Genomic DNA, 8,248 nt, shown 5'->3' with positions numbered 1-8,248 from the left:
TTCCCGGGGTTATTGTTTTTTATTGTGACTTTAGACTTTTTTGGAGCTTTTTTCGTGTAGTTGTTAATTTGGGATGTTTAAACTATTTTGAATTTGATGTTTGATTGGATGTTTCAGATGTTTAGACTATTTCTTCATGTTTGAGTCGTTGCTTTAACTGTTATAGTTGTTCGGTTGAATTCTTAGGTTCTATAATATTGTGTTTGCAAGCAGCTACAGCTAATAAAATAGCAATTTGCCGTAAAAAGAATGGGAAATTCCGACTACAGTAGTCGGACAATTCAAAAAATTATTTTGCAGAAAATTAAGATTTCCAACTACTGTGGTCGGAAGTTTCATAATAATATTTTCAGAAATTTAAATATCCCGACTATAGTAGTCAGAACAGTAATAAAATAAATATTTAATATTTTAAATATTCTGACCTAGGTAGTAGGAATATATACATTTATTAAATAATTATTTTATTAATGTTTCAACTATTGTAGTCGGAATATTTAAATTTCTATGGTCGTACCTAATTTTACATTGTGTAGACAAGCGTAGTAGGAGAATTTTTTCCTGATACGGTAGTCGAAAACATTTCCGACCATCCATTTTCGACGATGCGAAAACGGTCGGTAGGGTATCGGAAATCTATATACTTGACTACATTCGAGCTACAACGGTTTGTCGTAAAATCATGATTTTCTGGTAGTGTTAGTCATGATGTAAAGTTATCTATTGGGTTGAAAAAGGACAGAATTACTTTGAAATTACTTTGTTTACCTAGGATGTATGTGCTGAGTGTTGTGGGGGATTTTTTGTTTGTTCGGCAAGGTTGTAGAGAAAAAAAAAAGAGGATGGCGCCTTTATATAATGCCTAAATCTGTCACGAGCGATCCTCTGTTTGTGTCTATCCATGGTTATCAGAAGTTTGTACGAGAAGTTTTTGGATGTAGCTCTCTGTTTTCATTAATTGGCGGTATCTCGGTGGTACAAAACCTTAAGTGAAGTTAAAACATTTTATTGTATTACCAGCTCAAAACACACGTAGCACATGTCTTATCTGAGAAGCATCAGTAGCTCATTAGTCATTACTATAATATAATTTTGTTCCTTTTCACTTTCTTATTCTTATGATGCTTTTTTTACGAGAGAAACACTCTTTCATGACCAACAACACTTGCTATTGCTGTTTGAAGAACAAGTTTCCATTAACAATGAATGTCAAATACTTGTATCATCAATCTAGGATATACTTTTAGTATTTATGACATCTTATTGTAACTTTTATAGTCCAAACGTAGGACCTGTTTGGCCATGAGAATTATCCTTTTTTTTTTTTTTTTTTTTTTTTTTTTTTTTTTGCATTTTTCACTTTACTTGAAAATCAATGTTTGTTCAGGAAAATTCCAAAATTTGGGAAGCACCTAAAACCCCTTTTTTCACTTTCAGTACATTCAAACAACCAATTTTTTTTTTGCAAAACTGTAACCAAATGCAACTCCATTTTCAAAATTTCCAAATAAAGTGAAAATTTTTTGGTTTACTCTAGCTAAATGCCTACATACTTTCTTTCTAACAAAGAAAGAGTTTAAGGTCTTTCAATAATTTCACAAAGTTTTGTTTCCACTGATTTGTATAGTAATGCAATATTAGCGTAATCTGAAAAAGAAAAAAAAACGTGTGCTTTTTCGTAAAATGTTCTCAAGCTACTATTTTGCTACAAAACTTCAAACCCAAATTTTCAAAAACTTATTTTTATAAAAGCTAAAACCAACGCATTTATAAGGAATTATTTTTTGAACCAGGGCCCGTGGCACGGGCGCTTCCCCACTAGTACTCTGTATAAGAGGCTAGAAGCAGAAAGATGTCCGTTAAGATCTCTGCTTGCCTAAAGGGTAGTTTGGTATTTCAGTTAAAATGGAGTAACATAATTGGCCAAACAGGAATGTTACTGTAGCTGCTTTAGAAATTTCTATATGTTGTGACAAAATCACCCTTCTGCTTATGTCATATTTCATACTCTTTCATTAGCGACATGGCCCACAATTGACAACGTGTTCTCTCCATTTATTGCCTTTCACTGACCACTTATTCACCTTTTCTCTCTCTTTGCTAATTATTATACACACACAGGTTTCAAATCAAGTATTTTGTTTTTTTAATCTTTGCCTTTTTTCCACAGAAGTTTAAAGCTAACATTTTACATTTAAAATCAAGAAAAAAGACTAAAATAAAATAAAATAATCCACATTTTATTCTTCAAATAAAATAAATATAACTCCACCTCAAATTATCTAAGTTATATAGATTATTCCACCAATAATTCTGCAGGTAGTACTACTTTTTATTCTAACTCTTTATTAGATTTCTTCTTTAGTTAGTATTTGAAAAGTAAAAAACAAAACTAATTAAAATATTATATGTAAATGTGAGTTTTATTATTTCTTACATTCTACAATGCAGATAATATAAGAGAAGAAAAGATTCTGGATATTTATGATCTAAAACATTATGCATAAGATATATAATTATTAGATTTTTTAAGCTTGTGATATTAAATATGTCATAATATTTGTGTGACAATAAAAGATTATCATCAGGAATAACATAAAAGTTTAAGTTAAATTACTTCTAAATTTACAAAAGGATGATTTTCACTAAATTGACTTGAAAAACTAGGCTCAAATAAACTGAAATGGAGAAGATACTTCACGTTGTAACATGGATTGTTGGGCCCATGCAGCACGGGCCAACGACATTTTTTTTGTGCGGATTGCCCTTGAAAAGCACTGGTATTTAATTTTGCGCGACTTATCTTGGGCTACGGGTTAGAACCAACCCGTTAAAAAAAAAAAAAAAAAAGAAATTTCGCGAGGTAGAATTTTGAATGGAAAACTTACTTGCAGGCAGAGTTTTGAATGTAAAACTCTTCTTGAAGGTACCTTAAGGTAGAGTACAAAATGAATGTTGTACAAGTAATGCAGAATTTTATACGGACACTAAAGTTTCCTATACTTTTTTTTTATGACAAGGAAACCCGCAGCCGCTACCCTTCGGGTGCGCACAGGATAAACCCCACTCCTGTGCAATAGCCCGCAAACTACATAGGAGAGGTAACCCGCACTAGGCAAAACCGATGCGACGAGCTCGACCCAGAAGACAAATAGAAGTGACATGCCACATGACATCCACCTCATCAAATGTGTCCATCTTGATCAACTTTAACGGTGGAGGGTATATTTGTGCCCAAAGTATAACGACAAGGGTATATTTGAACTCAAAGTATAACGAGGGGTATATTTGGCCCTTTTCCGATAGTACAGGGGCATATTTGACCCTTTTCCATTTTACAATTGCTTTAAAAGAGGGTTTTTTTTGGGGGGGGGGGGGGGGTGTGGTTAGGGGGGAATTTTTGTTCCAAAATTAATTTTAAGGATGGGGTGGGGGAAATTTTTATTCCAAAATTAATTTTAAGGACAATTAAAGTCCAATAGGTAGATGGAGGGATATTTTTAACTCAAAAATTAACGTTAAGAACAATTAGAAATCAATAGCTAAAAAAGGGTAAACTTAAGTCATTTCAAATACTTAGATTTTTTACCCTTTTCCATTCTTTGAGAAAATGATAATTTTCTCCTAAGAAATATATATTTTTGCAAAAGTCCTCCAAACGTGGATATTGGGGTTTAGACATGACCCTAGACCTGTATACTATCAAAAAGAATAAGCACACGGAAAAGGACATGGACCATAGCCTATTTAACAAGATGAAGGGCGATATTATTTAGTATAAAAATAGCTTATAAAAACTGCTTATATAGTTTTATTAAACCACAAAAATGTTAACATAAATAATCTACAACTCGTTACTCCGATGGTAAACGTTCTTGCACCAACATATAATAAAAAGCAACAATAAATTCTAATATATCTAAAATCTAACAATTTCTAATACATCTAAAATTGGGAGCGAGATTGAACAAATGACCAACTCCTTAGCGACTTTGTAAGCTTATCTATAACTCTAAATATCGACAACGAGATTGACTTTGTAAGCTTATCTATAACTCTAAATATGTAACAGAAATTCAATTTGTTATGGAGCATGTCCTCTGAATTTGTTCAAGGTTTTCTTTGTATTCTCCATAGTTCCATAATTGGTAGGGCTGTGCATATCACCAGCAATGAAAAATGTGAGGAATCATAGGCCAAATAGAGGCAAAGCTCCAGTTAAAATGCATTAAATTAGTAGGCAAATGAAATATTCCACACAAGTCACACTAGTCTGACCATTTAAGTATTCAAGAGGTCACTAAGTGATTGAAATGGGTGAGCTTCTAAACAAATAGAATATTAGTACTTAATTCTTTCTCTAGCAAACGATCTCAAAAGTTCAATTTCAGAATTAAACAGAATCACATAAAGCAGTACATGCTTTTTTAATGGGGACTAAAAGACTTATGAAATTAAGCATGCTTTGTTTAATTAAAATGTTGAAAGTAATCAGAATACAGAGTGTTCCTAACTCCAGAAACTGAAGACATGCTTCCAATGAGTAAAAGATTCAAAAGTTAATTCCTTCATCACACAACCATTTTAGTGAACTTTTGGGTTTTATCACTTAAAGAAGTTAGGACTACAAGATGTGTAAAGGTCAAGAGAAAGGTCATCAAAAAACTATGATGTAAAACTGAAAATTTCAAATGCTAAACACTGAAATGACATTGCAGCAAGAGACTCAACGCCATGTAAGTGGTGTGCAAGTTTATTGAACGTTGGTTCTAGAGCTTGGCACTGCCCACACCATGGTGCATAGATCTAACAAAAAGATGTTGAATTGCATACAAAATTTTGATCCCCCAATTGATTACAAAAAACCAATGAAAAAATAAAATCATTTCTTGACCATACCTCAAGAAGCGCATCTTTTGACTCATTTGGAACGATTTCATCAAAATTGTTCCCAACCAAGACTCTCACATCCGCATCATTCTGTGATATTACAGACACGGAGTTGAATCAGAACGTTATGATAAGCTAAATTAAAGGTCAGAAGGAAATTGCAGCTTCCATAGGAATAAATGACACATTCAGTAACCAACCATTTGTAACAATTAAATCAAGAATCAATGATAAAATTGCACATTATCAGTAACAAAAATCAAGGTCTCAAAAAATCTTATAGTGCCCATCATAATGTGGAATAAGTGTATCGTGTGGAGCATCTCCAGTGACCCCAAAATAATCTGATACTGGTCTTCCAACTTCATTGTCGTCCATTTTTACAAAAGCGAAGCTATGCTTCATTTGACCATGGCAAAGAGTACGCTCTGTTACTTAATTGATAGTCCCAAAAAGTAAAGGGATCAAAGATTTGGATATTTGGGAGTAAACTGTGTGATGGATAGGTAGTAATCACTAATCAGGTCCTGTTACATAATTTACTTGATAATTGCAAACTAATGAACAGAGAAAAAACACTCAAACTTTAAACCGAAGCCTTAGAATTCATGATCTCGAGCCTTGATCAACCTACTCCAATATCAATTGTTATAAACTAATTAGGAGGGTTCAACCTAAAAAGACTTACAGTATTTCTCTATCGAACTATATGTAATAAAGAAATGACGGTGCTGTCATACGTTTTGAGACTGAATAAAGCTTCATTACCTTTCCCTTGAAAAGTTTTGCAGCATCTCGAAATGTTGGGAACAACTTATCCGTATCAATTGCTGTAGCGAAAATGCAAAACCTGCAAAGAATATAGGGGACAATCAATACATTATTAACCATATAACTAGACGAGGAAGATGCACGTCAAACAAAAGTCATAATAGTTAAACAAATGATCTAATCTTACCGGCTTCTTAATTGGACTGGCAAAAATTGAAAGGGCGGTATCTTTAGTAAAAGCTGTCACTAAAGTAAGCTTGTTGGCAGAAACAAACTTAGCTGTTGTAGATTTTCTAATTGACCATCTGAATGGCAAATGAAAAAGATAATAAGAATGTCTCCCTGTTGAGACAATATTCAATTCTAGTATCTAAAAATAGAGATAAAAGGAGTAGCTAACCATAATGCACCACTTTCTCTACTGAAGGACATATATATTTGTTGTGCGGATCATCTTCATTCCATCACATTATATATAAAATGAGAACTGCAACAAGGAGGGAAAACAATTTCAGAACCTGGAAGACATGATCTGCTACATACAATCCAAGGTTAAGAAGTAGAATCCAGAATATCTCATTGGCACGCTTCTATGGCTTCTTCCTTTCAGGCTTCAGCATTTTCAGAGGTGAATTCATATCTAACAAAGGTGTCATTAACAGTTTATTCTATTTCCTTAGTGATATTCTTCAGACATGTTATATTAAACATGACAACTAATCAAACAAGGAAACATACAAGAGCAACAAGAAATTTTTTTGAGTACTAAACCTGGCAAATGATACACAAGCTAGCTATACAATTGAAGAGCTTAAATCATATTAAAAATTTCTAAGAATGTTTGAAGTAGCTGGATATCATTTTCCAGCTAATACTTGACCGAGTAATCAGCTTTTAGGTTTGAAAATAAAGTAAGTATATCGATTTAATCCTATATCTAAGTATATCGATTTAATCCTATATCCTTTCCAATATGTTCGTTACACTTTCACTTGTTTATGGATTTGTTAACATGTTTCTATTCTATTCATCACTTTCCTCCACTGATTTCATCACATTCTTAAGGGGCATGAATTAACAAATGCTACAGAAAATACACAGAGAAATCCCAAATGCATAGAGAAACCCCAAATACACTGAAAAATCCCAAATCAGCAGTGAAAATTCAAATTTAAGCAAGATGAAAGAAATACCAAAAAAACTCAAGGGCGGAGGAAAATCGCAATCAAGCCAATAGCAAACCAAAACAGTAGGCAACAACAGCACCTCAACAAAAAGCGCAACCAAATCAAAAGTTAAGCAATAACGATTAATTACAGTAACTGACTCAACAAAGAGAATATAGAACCAATAGTGCTGGTGCACCACTTCTAACTTCTTAGATAATCTAGAACCATTAAAATTTAGATATCAGTTGTTATACTAACGTGGTTCACTACTAATTTTGCATCCAACATAATTACAGTAACTTTATTTACTTCAACAAAGATGTGGAATTCCTTCAAGGAGAATGGCAAATGATGTGGAGTTCACAAGTATTGATTAAACAAGTATTGATTCAAGTAAACTTCTCCCTATATTCACCATTGAAGAGCTTCACTTAGATAATTAAGGCATTAGATATCTGAGCGATCACACTCTTCACATGGTATTTGACAACTTAGTGACACTATCATTTTAAAACAGCCCACCCAGAGTCCATTGCTTAAATCCAAGGGAAAAAATTAAAATAACCAAGAATTGCCCTGTTACCTGAGAATGAGATCAACAGGTACCTTGTGTTTAGAATAGAGAGAGACATTTCATGAAGAGGCCTAAGAAACCATAAAAATGAAGAACGATCATAGCAATATCAGGCATCCAACTTCTACAAAATGGTAAAAGAAAATAAATAATGGAGTAATCAAACTTGCAATTAAAAGAGGATTCCCAGAGTCCACTCTAGTCTCAAGGAAACAAGATATTACTTGCAAAGCTCCTCGACTTGGCTGCGATGTTGAGTAATTGCTCCCTCATTTCATCTTCTTTGATTTGAATATCTGATCGGATAGATGCTTCCTACATCAAAGAAACATGAAATTACTGGTAAAAATACAAATGAACATAAGAATTCTCAAGATATTTTCAAGGCTAACCTCGATTTTCTCCTTTTAGTGACAAATTTTTGCTAGCATAGGAAACAAATTTCATGCGTGCTTGTTGGTGAAATGAGAGCAGCTACTCATCTGTCCCTGCTATCTCTCTCTTTTTATTTCTATTTCTCTTTCTCTTTCTTGAAGCATCGTCCATTTTTCTTGATGGGCTATCACAAACTCTAGTCAGCTCAACATTTTGAGATTCATGGTCCTTTTGAACTGCCATTGCTGCTTGATCCACCTCTACATCTTTATTCTCATTGCCCGAGTGTAGTCCCCTGTCTGTTGCAATGTTATGCTCAGCAGACGCTTGCAAATGTCCAAAAGTGAGTGACGGCTCTGGTTGCTCAAGTTCCATAGAGCACCAAATTTCAGTTGTCACTGCAGTATCATTATTCTCATACTCCAGGACAATTCCCCTATAAGCTCCCGGTCCGTACACTGAATACACC

The 8,248-nt window shown here is 33.6% G+C and overlaps 1 long non-coding RNA gene across 2 annotated transcripts in view; it reads right to left on the bottom strand.

Annotated features, from left to right (window-relative positions):
* The window catches only part of LOC132040022 (uncharacterized), a 27,352-nt gene extending 20,209 nt beyond the window's left edge, over positions 1-7,143 (bottom strand). The window contains exons 1-4 of one of the 2 annotated variants that reach the window (XR_009410549.1): positions 6,062-7,143; positions 5,849-5,966; positions 5,659-5,740; positions 4,900-4,980 (exon numbers count right to left, since the gene is read on the bottom strand). This is a non-coding gene — a long non-coding RNA (uncharacterized LOC132040022). The remainder of the gene's footprint in view (positions 1-4,899; positions 4,981-5,658; positions 5,741-5,848; positions 5,967-6,061) is intronic. The other variant, XR_009410550.1, reaches the window with a different exon arrangement.
* Positions 7,144-8,248: the final 1,105 nt, after the last annotated feature.

Source organism: Lycium ferocissimum, chromosome 12 (genome assembly GCF_029784015.1).
Source record: "Lycium ferocissimum isolate CSIRO_LF1 chromosome 12, AGI_CSIRO_Lferr_CH_V1, whole genome shotgun sequence".
Classification (NCBI taxonomy): Eukaryota; Viridiplantae; Streptophyta; class Magnoliopsida; order Solanales; family Solanaceae; genus Lycium; species Lycium ferocissimum.
Note: the sequence above shows the minus strand (reverse complement) of the source record. Positions and strands in the feature narration are given on the sequence as shown.